Source organism: Pongo pygmaeus, chromosome 3 (genome assembly GCF_028885625.2).
Source record: "Pongo pygmaeus isolate AG05252 chromosome 3, NHGRI_mPonPyg2-v2.0_pri, whole genome shotgun sequence".
NCBI lineage: Eukaryota > Metazoa > Chordata > Mammalia > Primates > Hominidae > Pongo > Pongo pygmaeus.
Genome location: NC_072376.2, coordinates 172285640 through 172301344, shown reverse-complemented (window position 1 = coordinate 172301344; position 15705 = coordinate 172285640). Strand labels below are relative to the sequence as shown.

The 15705-nt window shown below is 37.2% G+C and overlaps 1 protein-coding gene across 12 annotated transcripts in view; it reads right to left on the bottom strand.

Annotated features, from left to right (window-relative positions):
- The window catches only part of RAPGEF2 (Rap guanine nucleotide exchange factor 2), a 259251-nt gene that overhangs the window by 130393 nt on the left and 113153 nt on the right, over positions 1–15705 (bottom strand). The window contains exon 1 of one of the 12 annotated variants that reach the window (XM_063664251.1): positions 999–1344. The exons of 10 other annotated variants lie outside the window; for them this stretch is intronic. The gene's annotated coding sequence lies outside the window, so the exon portion shown is untranslated. Of the gene's footprint in view, positions 1–998; positions 1345–15705 lie in introns of those variants that run through there. One more of the 12 variants, XM_063664252.1, reaches the window with a different exon arrangement.

The window sequence follows — 15705 nt, the reverse complement described above, 5'->3', positions numbered from 1 at the left end:
CCAAGATAAACAAGTATTTTAAAATTCAGACTCCTTAATTTTTAAAGATACATAGCTTATCTTTTCTACTTTGAATTAAAATATCTTTCAAAAGTTATTTCTGGTCTTCTAGTAGTTTCAGTCTTTGTGTGTATGTGTATTTGTATATAAGACATGCTATTAAACATACATATTAACACACATATATGAATAGCTGTCTTTCAAAAACAAGAAAGATGTAGGTTAACAGTTATCAATGAGAGTTAGCCTGAATATTTTAAAAACCTGTTAGTTCTTTCTAACTAGACACCAGCATTTGACAAGAGGTGTCTAGTTAGAGGCCATAAAGTAGGAAAAGGTGGTGTTGGAAGGGAGAAGTATGGTATATGTGTTTTAAGAATGCTGATAGTCTTCTCCTTCTACACAGAATGAAAATGTGATCACTATGGTCTATTTTAAACCCTTCTAAATTGTTCTGTATAAATACACTGTACACCTTGCCTTTCAACAATTCAATCTCAATGTAATTTCAGCATGTCCTTAAAATCTGATATTGAACAACCACAAGATGAAAACTAGAAGTGATGCAGGTTCACTTCTGGTCAATCTTTGAGTTCTCTGCCATATCAAAAAAGAAAAAAAATTAAGCCCACCAGTAAATGATTATTGAAAAGACCACTTGCAGCATATGACAGATTACTCCTAAATGCTAGTACTCCCTCAGTATGACTATGGAACAATTGCTCTAAAAACAGTATAACAATTCAGACTTTCATTCCCATTAAATTTTTTGCTGAAGTTTTTATACAAAACAATTTAAAAATTAAGAATTAAAATTGTTAGCAAAATTGAAACTAAGTTAAATATTTCTACAGGTGCAAATGGTATGACTCTGTAATACCAAAAATATGAAGACAAAAAATTACTAAGTAGTCTTCCATATAATATAAAATAGAGAAAACGAAACTTTCCTTCAAGACTCCCACACCGCATGAAAGTTCGGGAATGTGAAGTCTTACCTAGTTTTCGTAAATACCCACAGGCAATGAAACAACAGACAGGGTGTTGCAGGTGTTGTAAGGCCAAATTGTCCGAAGTTTCTGTGACCACATATTCCTCTCCCAAGTTGGGTCAAGAGCACTTTCTGCCAGTGTGAGCTTTCCACGAAAGGCAGTCACAGAGCATAGAAGCCTCTTCTATCAGTGTCCCTAATCTTGCCCTTTGTATGGGCCTCCACATTCTTCTTGTGCGTCAGAACTACCCAGTGGAATGCAATTCTCAGTATCGGAATGTAAACTTATTCAAGTCAGCCTACACCCAGCGAGGGAATACACAGGAGTCAAGCAGATATACTGGTGGGCAATCCTAATTTACAAAATGATTAAAAACGTAATACTCCAATATATCAATTTTTCACACCCCTGTTTCCAGAAAATGATAGGCAGTTACTACATTTTATTTTCTTCCTTAAAAAAATCTAAGTAACTGACTGGACTGATGTTCCTAAATCAAAACTAATTTATTTGTTTAGGACTTACAAAAAAACAATCACATAACATTGTCTTCAGACAGCAGAGTGGCAATTAAATTAGGGAGGAAAAGCTAACAAGTAACTGCTGATGCCATCAATTCCATTCTCAAAAATTAGTAACATATATAAGAATAAATTTTAATATAAGTATAAAAGGAAAGTGGGTTGACTTTCCATAAAATACATGTAATCTTTTCTTAATAAGTTGACTCATTAGTTTAAGACCCAAAAAAGTAACAGCTATGTTAAAAATCACACACACACATACACCAAGTACATATATAAATTACATGTATGTGTATAAATTGCGAACTGCTTCTAAAGCATGGACTTTAACTGGCTTATATTTCAGAAGTATTGGGAAAACTGAGCACACACTATACATCTCTAAATTTCCTTCAAGGCTCACTTACAAACATTCTAACAATCATCACCCCACATAAATTAACAGAAGTTTGCTCCTCTGCACAGTGAATCTCAAGATTTCATCTCTGCTTATAAAAATAGAGTACAAGATAAAAATTATTACACAATATGAAGGCCTTATAGCTGTGCTATTCCCCCGTTCATTCCTCAGTAGTTTGTTGTCTATTTAACAAGCACTAAACATTCGATACTTAAGCTACTAACATTTTAATTCCTTTAAAAAAAATTCTAACCTGCACTGTCTTCAGTATCTTTGAAGAACCACTAACACCAACAGTGCTGTCACCTTCTATAGGAGCTCTTTTCTCTGCAGCACTGAGCACTCCCCATTTCCCTGTGTTTTCTCCCAGTGAGTCCATGTGCACGGCATAGCTTGTACAGAGGCCAACATTCCATCTGACGGCTAATTTCCTGCTTCGATGACCCACCCACCTCTCCTGGCTGCAGCTATGTGTTTCGCATGTTGTATGGGCACTCTTTTCGCATACCAGCCTCATGACCTCAGCGGCTGCCTGACAGACACTCTTTATCAATTTCTATTAATTCATTATCTACTCTCTTGTAAGTCAAGGGCAAGTAGGGAAATCTGCAATGTCTGCTCTCCTCTGAGTCTTCAAGGTTAAATGCTTTGTGCTGGCAATACAATTTTGTTATTAAAATTTACCCAAGCTATACTACAAACTAGTTGCTCTCCGCCAAAGAGATGCTGAACTGTATACCTGGCCTGAGGGATTATCATGGAAAATGCTAGAATAAATTTAAATCAAAACAGCATGGGAAAAGGTAAAAGAGGCTGCTTTTGCTCTCATTTTTCCCTTCAAGAGAAAAAAAAAAAGGTGGCTCTTACCTCAGCTGTATTGGGGTGAAGAGAACAAGCAGTTTTTCTCTCTTGCCACAATCTAAACCAGCAAAGATCAGTGGTGTGATGACTACACTTTGGTAGTGTCTATGTCCTCGTGACCAAACTGCCAGAGAACAGCTCAGCTAAATTAATCTGCTGCTATCAGTCTACACAGTGGCACAAACAGGTCTCTGCTGATCACAGTGCTTTGTACACAGATGGCAGCTGATCAGTTTGTATAAAAGTTATGGTCCATAACAGCTTTTCTTTTCAGCATGTAGACACATGCCCATCCAATATACTTTTGTTAAACGTTCACCATTTCATTGTGCAAAGCTGGCCGTGTATGAGTTGTATAGAGAAGGAAGCTTAGCTCTAATATCTTAACTTCAAATGACCTTATTTTTTATAAAATTCATCCAAGAAGCAAAATAAACAATTACATTAAGAAATAACCAAACAGATCTATGTAACATATTAATGAGAAAAATGGTAGATGAATATAATGAATGATTCAGATTGGCCCTAAGCAAGTAAGAACCTGAACTGATCTCAAGAATCAAACAAGATCTCAAGAATCACAACTAAACATCTGATATTCTTTAAAGCTCTATGTTAATGGCATCAAAACCTAGCCACTAACCTCCCCAAAATTTGGCACATACCATAAGAGAAGTTGAAATGGTAAGTATTTCTTTGTAAGACTGAACCTCAACAAAAATTCAGGTCACTTGAAAAATACTGTATTCATAATTCTTAGAAGTTAAAAGAACACATGTGCAAGAAAGGAAAAGCATAAACTTGTACACATATATAATCTTTTACAAAGATATCAAGTAATAAAATGGCAATTGATTTAATTCATCTAAATTAAATGTGGACTTTTCTCATGAGCCCATACTTGTTCTGTAAGTGAAAGACTGTTTCTAATTCTACCAATAACTAACACTGGCAATATTGCTTAACCTCTGTTTCAGAGCCTCCCCTTATAGATTGAAGTGGTAAAAACCTATTACTTATAATCAAAATATAAAATACTGAGGAATAAATACAATGAAGAATGTGTATGATCTGTATACTAAAAACTACCAAAGGGAACTTAACCTTGCAAAGGGAAATTCTAGAAAACTTAAATGGTGAGAGAGTTCACGGTTTGGAAAGCTCAATATTGTTAAGATAGTAATCTTTCCCAAGTTGAACTATAGACTCAGTGCAATTCCAACCAAATCCTAATGAACATTTTTTTGGCACCGATAACCTGGTTTAAAATTTATATAAAAAGGCAAGGACAGAATAAAAACAATCAAGAACAAAGTCAGGGATTTATGCTACATGACTTCAAAAGTGACTATAAAGTTACACAAATGTGGTATTGGTGGAAGAACTGACATGCAAAGCAATGGAACAGAAGAGAGATTCCAGAGATAGATCTAAACAAATATTTTATAGTTAAATAATTTATTTTTACAATTAATTGATTTTAAACAAACACGCCAAGGCAATTTGATGGATTAAAAATATCTTTTTCAATAAATTCTTCTAGAACAACTGAATATCTGTATGAAGAAATGTAAACCTCAATCCTTACCTCATACCATACACAAAAATTAAATCAAAATAGATCTCAGACCTAAATGGAAGAAGTAAAACTATTACATTTCTAGAAGAAAAACATGAGGAAATCTTTATGACATCAGGTTAAGAAAAGATTTCTTAACAAGGACACTAAAAGTACAAATTATAAAAAAAGAGGTTGACAACATGGACTTCATCAAGACTAAAAGCCTTAGCTTTCAAAAAGACAAAGTTTTTTTTAAGGCACATGTTAGATTAGGAGGAAATTTTTGCAAAACATAGCCAACAAAATAATTGTATCCAAAACACATAAAGAATGCTTACACAACTCAAAAATAAGACAAACAATCCAATTTTTTAAAACAGGCAGAAGAGGTGAACTGACACTTTGTCAAGATATAGAAATGGCCAACAAACACATGAAAAAATTCTCAACATTAATCTTCAGAGAAATGCAAAATAAAAACCACAGTAAGAATACTGCCACGTATCTACTAGAACAGCTAAGATGAAAAAGACTGACAATACCAAGTGTTGACAAGGATGTGAGGCAAACAAATCTCATAAACTGCTAGTGTGAATAGAAAGTGTTATAGCCACTGTGGAAAACAGTGTGGGAGTTCCTTATACAGTTAAACATACATTTACCATGTTATCCATCAATTTCACTCCTAGGTACCTTTCCAAGACATTAAGGAAAGCATACACCCACACAAACAGACATTCGTGAATATTCATAGATGCCAAAATATGAAAGCAACTCAATCATTTTCAAATTAATGTTTTGTGAAAGACTAATACTGCCTCATTTACAAAATTCAGTAATTTTATAAATCTGGCATCTACTTTATATAAGGATTGACAACATATTGTATGGCTTGCTAAAACAGACCATGAGACATCTCTGCAATGGGTTGGGCAGTAAAGCAAAATTTTAAAGTTTTCAAATTCTGTCCCTGTTTGTTACTTTCTGACATAGCTATAAGTACTCCTCTTTTCCTTCGGTATTCTTTCTATTTACCCAACTCTCCACCTACTCTACCCTGTATCTACAACCTTTCTCAGGTGACCCAGGTTATCTCTTTATATCCCCTGTAGCTCCCGCCTATTTGTTAATGCATTAATTAAACATGCCTAAAATCAAGTATCTTCATTTCAACTTTGATACCCACCTACCTCATTCCCTCCAGATTTGGTTATAGCTGTCAAAGTAACTGCTCTGTAGACATCCAAATTCAAAGATCTGAAGCCATCTTTTACTTTTTTTCTTCCCTTGTCTGAACCTTCAGTCACTAAATTCCACCAATTAGCCCTTTTAAATTATTCTCCAACAACTTCTTCTTCCATGGAAATACTAGTCAGGCCCTTAGCTTTGGCACACAGAGACCATTAAGATAAGGTTCCTGTCTCTGGTTTCAACTTTATCATATCTTCCAGGGATTCTCTTCTTCTATTGCTCTACCTTTAAAACAGTTACACATCGATTTTAAAGTCATTCACCTACAGCCTCTCTGTTCAAATCTGATTAACCACCTGCTGGTATGCTTTTAAAACAAGAGAGTCTAAGGTCCAACTCAGATGTGGCAAACCAAAATCTCTAGGGCGTGGGACTCAGTACTTTGCCCACCCTAAACCAGGCAAATCTAATAACTGCCTGGTTTGAAAATCTCTACCTTGGGCAATTACTTTGAAAGTCTTGCCCCATGTCATCTTCAAACCATCTTTATTGCCTAACACAAAGACTCTAAAGTCTTTTCTATATACTGCCCCACAAGCACGTTCTTAGAAAAATTAAAATTCATGCTTCTTGGGCTTGAGTGGTAATCAAGAAGCTCTTCTCTACTATATTTGAAAGACTAAAATTACTTTATGTTCCAACATAGATAATCAATGAAAAAAATCTGTTTCAGCCACAATGATGCTTTCAAACAAAATTTCCTATACATAAGGGATTTTAGAAGTTCACTTAAACGGGGTCAGGAGTGGTAGTTCACGCCTGTAATCCCAGCACTTTGGGAGGCCAAGGCAGGAGGACCACTTCAGGCTAGGAGTTCAAGACCAGCCTGGCCAATATGGCAAAACCCCATCTTTACAAAAAATACAAAAATTAGCCGGGAGTGGTGGCACATGACTGTAATTCCAGCTACTCAGGAGGCTGAGGCACAAGAATCACTTGAGCCCGAGAGGCGGAGGTTGCAGTGAGACAAGATCACACCACTGCACTCAGCCTGGGTGGCAGAGCGAGCCTCTGTCTCAAAAAAAAAGTTCACTTAAATGGGATAATGGCTATAAAACCTGGAATATCTTATTCAAAGCCAACTCTTTAGTTGTGTTCCCAAAATTATGTAAGTTAAAATTCAAGATAAGATGAAAAGAGGTAAACGGAAATGGTCTCACGATTCTGAGTAATAACTAAATTATTATCTTGGACTATATCCATCACGGCAAGAAGAGAGGGAAACATATTATGTCTCTGATACATATAAGCTAGAGTATATACACGTTCATCCTAAAATATATCTGATTTAGCCTAATGAAATGGAATTTCTTAACTTGAGGTTTTTCTATGTGTGAAACTGAATTAAGTCTGCCTAATGACTGTTTTCTAAATTTATCCTAATGAACCATAAAATAATAATAATAAAACACAAGAATGTGTTTGACAAATTTTAACCATTGCCCTCATTTTTAAAACTATCTGAAAATGTTTAATTAATAGCAAAGTTATCTTAAGGAAATTACACTTATATTCTAAGCAATTTCTAGTTATAAAACATGAAAAGGCACGCCATCAAGAAAAGATAAGGTTAAGATTATCTTGAAATATCTGACTCAATAAAGTAGATAAAAGTATAACTAAGAAAACAGTGATTTAATGTTTGTGTAGCTCTCTAAATACATGAACACTCAATAGCAGAAATTCTATTTTCTATTTAATAGCAAAAATATGTAACCCCTATAAAGCCATAAGTAAGAAACATCTAAGACAATATTTTAAATATTTTGGACTCACAATTCAAAATACTAATTGGTAATAAAAAAAATAACTGCAGATCCTTTTAAAAATCAAATGACATTTAAATTCTTACATTTAAAAAAGCAATAATATAAATATCTAAGCTATTCCTTCACTTTATTATTTCAACAAGTACTGTCAAACAGTTTACAATACATGGAAAAAATTAAGTGGGTACATAATACAGAATAAAGTCACCTTCTTTAACATTTCAAAATATGATTTTGTTGTCTTCAAATATATATACACAATTCAACTCATAATAAAAGGGTCCCTGAACTATGACTAATTGGACATTTTTATCTTAATAATGACATTCCAATTTCCCAGAGTATAATTTCCTTCACATATCAATCCTTCTTTTAACCATATTCTTACTCTTGTTATTTTCTGTTAGTGACGCCAATACAGAGAGTACACTTTCTTAAACAAAAACAAATTTAGCTGCTATGTTATTTTAAGATACACCCTGAATTCACACAAGTGAAACAGTAACTCACACATCCCTCTATCCCTTCTCCAAAAACAACCGGGGCACAGACAAGGAGTTATGAGTTCCTTAGCACTTAGCGGTGGGTAACCAACTGAAACATTTTCCAGAGAAAAACAATACTGTGTTTCATTGACACAAACATCAGACTCTAAAATCTTTATGAAATACAGTATTATTTATTTCTTCAAGAGAAATATAAACATCACTGCAAACAGGACTTCTGGGATGAACTATCACACACTCATTTATAGCAAGATCACAAACAATGCCCTAACTGAAGACTTGAAGCACCAGGTGACCTGTGGAACTCCATCAACTTTACACTCAAAAAACATGAGTCCTTTTCTTTACAGCTACTTACTGTGTTAAGACACTACCAATCCCAGTATTCCAAAGGCCACAGAAGCCTGCATTTATATATACAGCACATCTGCGATGTTGTAGTTATAGCAACCAAATTCCCAACTTGATCCAGCAATTGAACCCTCTCTCTCTAGGGAACAGTTTTGCTCTGTGCATCAGGTATCACATTGGAATATGATGTACAAGAGGAAAGAGGGTTCTAAATGATGCTAAAAATCATGTTAGTGTTCCAGGATGAAGATATTTCATACTGAAGCAGAAAGTATGACTAATATCTGAAGGGAGAATATTTTAATATATATCACTGTGACTATTTACATATTTCACTTTACTTCTTTAGAGACCTACCTTATTTTAAAGTAGAATATACTTAAAACTAGTGTAACTGAAAGTTTCCCTTCAATATCATCAACTCTAGTTGAACCAAGTTGACATTTGTTTCATCATTTTCTTTGCCTTATTTGTAATTCTCTCCCAGCACTTCCTTAAAATCTTTAATATAAGCCTTTGACTTATATATGTCACAGGAATACCAGGACTCGAGTCAACTTTCAGTAGGACAAACAGGAATTACAGATGATGTAAGAGCTAAAGGGGCGTGGCTAAGCCAATACAGAATGTAAGCATAGGCAATTAATGCACTCTGAGAGTGAGGGGGAAAACTGAACAGCAGGTGTAACAGAGACCGTGGGTTCCCTGCTCCAATATCCATTTTCCTCTTTCTCCTTAGAAGGATAGTTTTTGTAGTATTATTTTTAGCAGGGCACATCACGTTGCAGAGTAAAAGACTACATGTCCCAGGATCCCGGGTGGCCTGAAGTAGCCACAGGACTACTATTGTCCACATTCTGTACAATGAGATACAAATAGAAATGACACTTCAAGGAATCTGTCTTGGATGGAAAAGGTAACTTTTCTGCTCTATTGCTTTTCCTCCTGCTTCTAGCTTTCAATGCAGACATGATGGCTGGGGTTTGGCAGCCATCTGTGCTACGAACTGACCCTGAAAATGCAAGCCACATGCTAGCACAAGCAGAGAAGAAGGGTGGAAGCCTGTAACCTTTCACCTTTGCAGCCACCACCAAACCATCCTGGACCATCCACTCCCAGGGTCCTTTTCTGTGAGAGAAAAATTGGGTCCTACTGTGTTGTTGCAATTGGTTTTTGCAACCAAAACTAATTACAACTAACACAGTAAAAAAACCAATATCCAGCAAACACCATTTGCCTTTTTTCCTCTTCTACACCCCTGCAAGGGTCGAACAATATCAATTTCTCATACACTTTCCCCAGACTCCTCCTTCCATTACCTTGCAACCTCATTCTCTTCCGTGGTTTTCTCCTCTATATCAACCTGACATTAAATAAATTGTAGGCTACTGAAAAGTTATTTCTAAAAGGGAATATGTTATCATAATATTGTCAAACTTTTTTAAGTGATTTTTTTTAAGGGCAAGTTAAAAATATAATCCTGACCCAACAGAATTCAGCAAACATTTATTAAATGCCTGCTGTGTCCTAGGCACTGGGGAAGCAAAGATGAATAACAGAGCCCACACCTTTGAAAATCTCACAGCTTGGTATGGATTTGGAATGATTAATCCTGACAGGAATACAAGGGTAGACTTCCCAAAGAAATTCACAGGGTAGGGGGAAGGTGATAACAATGTGGTGGATATCCCAGACAGACGGAACAGCTTAGACAAAAGTATGTCCAGACCACAGCGATCAGTAACTGTAGAGCGTGTTGGAAGCAACGCAAACTGGAAGCACTTTGAGCTTCCCTGTATGTCTCGCCAAGGAGTGTGGATTTATGTTTGGCAGCAGGAAATCACGGAATTCCCAAATCTACCAACTGACCTACATCTCTTATCCTAAGTTTATAAAAGAGCATGAAGTGCTTTCGCTCTCTCAAAAGCTAACACCTCCCCCACTCCATCCCACCCCACTGTGGGAATTTCATCCACTTCTGCAAGTACCTCCCCTCTGTCCTGTATCACCTTTGTACCTCTCTCAACTGGATCATTTCCATCAACACACAAACACGCGCTAGTGTCTCCTAACTGTGAAGAAACAAACCCCTCTTGACTTTACAAGTCCTAGCCACCACCCTGCTCTACTTCACAATGAAATTTTTTGATATGATGAAATTTTCTGTTTCACCAATTCTTCTTTCTCCATTGTCTCCTCAACCAGCTCTACCACTCCACTAACACTAGTCCTGTTAGGTCACATAGGACTCCCATGTTGCTAAATCCAAAGGTTATGTCTCTCATTATTGAATGTCCCTGCAGCACTAGACAAAGTGACCCTTCTCAAAACACTTTTTATCTCTTGGCTTTGAAAGCACATGAGGAGGATCTCTCTTTTAGTTCAGCACCACATTCTAAGCAAGCATATAAGAAGCAATCAATAATATTTGTAGGACAAATAAGATAGAAGTATACGCGTATCAAACACTGCAGGTGAGCAGTTTAGGACAGAAGTCAGGATAAAAGAGCTCATTAGTATGGACTAAGCACCAAGGTAAGGAATCTCTTGAAAAGACATGACTAATAACCTGGAGTAATGTCTGATTTTAGAAATCAGTTCTGGTCATTTTTGCTCATAACTTTTAATAATCCTTTTGGTAAACAATTCTTCAAAGATAAAGTTATGGCTGGGGGCGGTGGCTCACGCCTGTAATCCCAGCACTTTGGGAGGCTGAGGTGGGCAGATCACGAGGTCAGGCGATCGAGACCATCCTGGCTAACACGGTGAAACCCCGTCTCTACTAAAAATACAAAAAATTATCCAGGCGTGGTGGCGGGTGCCTGTAGTCCCAGCTACTCGGGAGGCTGAGGCAAGAATGGCGTGAACCCAGGAGGAGGGGCTTGCAGTGAGCTGAGATCGCACCACTGCAGCCTGGGCAACAGAGCAAGACTCCGTCTCAAAAAAAAAAAAAGATAAAGTTGGGACACTATCCCTTGTAGTGATTAGGTTTTACACATTAATATCTTAAAAAGAACAATACATATACTACCGATTCTTGATAAACTATCTACTTAACTTAATAATTACTTCATAGGTTAATGCTTTGTAAAACTAATACGGGAATGTCAGTTTTTTATACCTGTTGCTGGATTAGGTGCCGGGTAAATAAGTGCAGAAGACTTAGGGAACAGAGTCAAGTCCTAGAGGATGAACTGATACACATACACACAAACAAATATATATTTATGCACATGTGTATATTTTAACTCAGTTGTAGATTCAGTTATACATATATGCATAGATCAAATTGAACATTTTTAGGTTAAAACAGATGGCTCCCTGCCTAACCTAGTACTTTTATTAACTGGCCAATTAGAGGGCCCAATCACCTGCTTCTGCAAAAATAACATGATAATGAGTTGCACAAGACAAATCCTAAGATAAGCAGTTCTTACACACTTAGTAGCCCTTACTAATTCTCCCATCATCTAACTTTAGGCCATTCCAAATATGAACTAAATAAAGTCTTATGGTTTTCAAGAAAACAACTTCTTTTTTTTTTTTAGATGGAGTCTCGCTCTGTTGCCCAGGCTGGAGTGCAGTGGCGTGATCTCGGCTCACTGCAACCTCTGCCACCCGGTTTCAAGCGATTCTCATGCCTCTTCCTCCCGAGTAGCTGGGACTACAGGCTTGTGCCACCAAGCCCGACTAATTTTTGTATTTTTAGTAAAGAAGGGGTTTCACCATGTTGGCCAGGCTGTTCTTGAACTCCTGACCTCAGGTGATCTGCCTGCCTCAGCCTCCCAAAGTGCTGAGATTATAGGCATGAGCCACTGCGCCAGGCCAACAACTTCTAATAATGTTCTCTATAAAGAAAATGTCTAAAAAGCTTACGTATTGCCTCATTTAATCCTATTACAAGTTAGTGATATTTTCCCACGGTAGGAGGAAAGGGTATATAAGACCAGTATATTCCTTGTAAAACTCAATGAGGACAGTTTTAACATGATTTGTAGTTTTTCCTTTTTCCCCTCCATTCCTTCTCCAATCACCACCCTCCTACCATGCTTAATCTGCACTCCAGCTGTGATTTTTGCCAATACTTGAAAGTAAATCTTACGTGAATATACAACTTCCAGAACTCCATCCCTCACTTATCTTTATGCCTTTTGGATATGTTTAATGTCCAGCAAAGTTACCCTTCTGTAACATAATTCACTAGTGAGTTATTTTTAAAATGCCATACTCCTTAAGACATCTCCAATAAATCATTGTATGACTTATAACAAATGTGTACTCTTTCAAGAATACGATTTTCTAATCCTATGTAGCTCTTTACATGAAATAAGAAACACTTAAATTTGTCTTTACATACAAGTGGCCAATAAACATATGAAAAAATGCTCAACATCAATAATTATGAGAGAAATGCAAATCAAAGCCACAGTGAGATACCATCTCACACCAGTCAGAATGGCTATATTAAAACGTCAAAAAACAACAGATGCTGGCCAGGCTGTGGAGAAAAGCAAATGCTTATACACTATTGGTGGGAATGTAAATTAGTTCAGACATTGTGGAGAACAGGTTGGAGATTTCTCAAAGAAATAAAAATAGAACTGCCATTTGACCCAGCCATCCCATTACTGGGTATATAAGCAAAGGAAAAGAAATCATTCTACCAAAAAGAAACCTGCACTTGCACATTCATCTCAGCACTATTCACAATAGCAAAGACATGGAATCAACCAAGGTGCCCATCCGTGGTGGACTGGATAAAGACAATGTGGTACACATACACCATGGAATGCTACTAGCCTTAAAAAAGAATGGAATCATGTCCTGTGCAGCAACATGGATGGAGCTGGAGGCTGCAACACAGAAACAGAAAACCAAATATCACATGTTCTCACTTATAAGTGGGAGCTAAACGTTAGGTACTCATGGACATAAACATGGCAACAACAAACACTGGGGACCACAAGAGTGAGGAGGAAGGAAGGGGGCAAGAATTGAAAAGCTACCTATTGTATACTTTGCTCACTATCTGGGTGATGGGTTCAATCAAACCCAAACCTCAGCATCAAGCAATATACCCTTGTAACAAACCTGCACATGTACCCCCTAAATCTAAAATCGAAATCAAAATTAAAATAAATAATCCCACTTGAAAACAAACAAGTAAATTTGTCTTCAGTCTCTGCCACATATAGAACCACTCATCCATTGTTTTACCTCCTTTCACTACTAAAAAAAAACTTGCAAGCTCTCAGAGCAATCACTTAACTTATCACGTAGCACCGGCAAGCAGAAAGTAGGCCTGCAATTTTTAAACTCAAGTAGCTCATTGTTTGTCATGTGAATCATAATGAGAATAGTATTTCAGCCTCTCCAAACTGATTAGTTAAATGTCCTGTTTCTCCACTTATTCTCATTATAACTGCCAGCTCTAATTTAAAATGTGATTATTAAGAGTACCACAGCACAATTTTAATTTTTAAATTATGGATACAGTTGGTATCAATGAAGGAGAAGCACTAATTGTAAATGGACACAGTCAACGTGGTGCAAATACATGATATGCACATTTCTTTCAACCTTCTGCCAATGTTACCTGAGACCTAATTTACCAACAGTCCCGGCTTTCCAACCAAGTTATACAGCTTTGTAAAGTAGAGCTCTCATCAATGCCACTATCACCAATGCTTCTGTAACTATTTCACTCCCTAAACTACACTTGCATTCTAGATAAATGGATCTCATTCTTTTGCCCTCACTCAAGCTGTTGGTTATGTTTGAATTGTCCTCACTGAATCCTATCTCTGTGCCATCACTCATGTTCTTTATCATGTCCACATTTTCTTTCTGACCACTTTCCAACAATCTAAATTATAAACCCAACTCAAAAAATACCCCCTTAAGAGCCACCCTTGATGACCTTCCACATACATTAAAATACCAGTCTTTGAAATGATTTTGCATTCTGTATGGTCTTTGCCATGTCAATTTACACTGTACAACTTACTTGTTCAATGACACTCAGGGAATTTTTTCTATTTCCTATGCAACCGCCTCATCACCCCAAGCAGATACTAAGTTACCTGATGGCAGGGGTAGATCATCTTGCTTCCTTTGAATACTCTAGGACTCAGTGTAGAGACCACACAGTAGAAGTGTGGTCAATGCAAGTTTCAATTAATGTTTTAAAATGAGCAGGATAACCCATAGATAAGCATGGAAAGGGCCCTTGAAGCAAACCTCAATTTTGATGGCACTTCACAGTACAGCAGTTCCCACTGCCAGTACATTTTCAGTGATAGATAAAATTTCTTAACGCACTTGTAGTATAGATTATTTTGCCTACTAAGTCTGCTGCCCAAATAACCTGGTATTTCAGACCCTAGAGTCCATGCATGAGAAGCCTCCACTCTCTGTATAGTCTTCGTCCTAATCTCTCCGGTTTCCAGCCTTAATTACCATCCTCCTATTGGCATCTTGGAAATTCCTAGACTAATAGCTACCCTGGGATTAATTTCCCTTCAACCTTACAGTCCCCACCTGGCCACCACAAAAAAGAAAGTGAAGAGATTCCTCTCCAAATGCTCTATATAAAAGATATAAAAAGTTTTAAACTATCAGAGCAATAAAGACGTTGTTTATGATTAAATATGGTACACATGACTATTTCTATTAAAAGGCCCTTCCTTTGAGACTTCTATGATAAAATTGATTTTATTAAGAAAATCAGATTAGGCATTTCAATAGCAGTGATTTTTTAAGACTGTGACCAACATAAAAAGAGTTTCTGTGCATAACAATAATGGTTCATGTCTTAAGTATCTAGCATAGGCCAGAGGCAGTGGCTCACGCCTGTAATCTCAGAACTTTGGGAGGTCAAGGTGGGAGGATCACTTGAGGTCAGGAGTTTGAGACCAGCCTGTGCAACACAGCCAGAACCCCATCTTTCCCCCAAAATATTTTTCAGATCAGCAGGGAATGCTGGTGTGTGCCTGTAGTTCCAGTCACTTGGGAGGCTGAGGAGACAGGATGGGTTAAGCCTAGGAGGTTGAGGTCACAGTGAGCTAAGACTGCACCACTGCACTCAAGCCCAGATGACAGACTGAGACCCTGTCTCTTTAAAAACCAAACAAACAACAACAACAAAAAACTGGCAGTGGCTCATACCTGTAATCCCAGCATTTTGGGAGGCCAAGGTGGGAGGATCACTTGAGGTCAGGAGTTCGAGAGCAGCCTGGCCAACAAAGTGAAACCTCATCTCCACTAAAAATACAAAACTTTGCAGGATGTGGTGGTAGGCACCTGTAATACCAACTACTTGGGAGGCCGAGGCACGATAATTGCTTGAACGTGGAAGGCGGAGACTGCAGTGAGCTGAAATCATGCCACTACACTCCAGCCTGGACAACAGAGTAAGACTCCATAACACCCTCTCCACAAAATAAAAATTGTATACTGCTTTTTTTCCTTTTGCAAATAGGTTTTTTAAT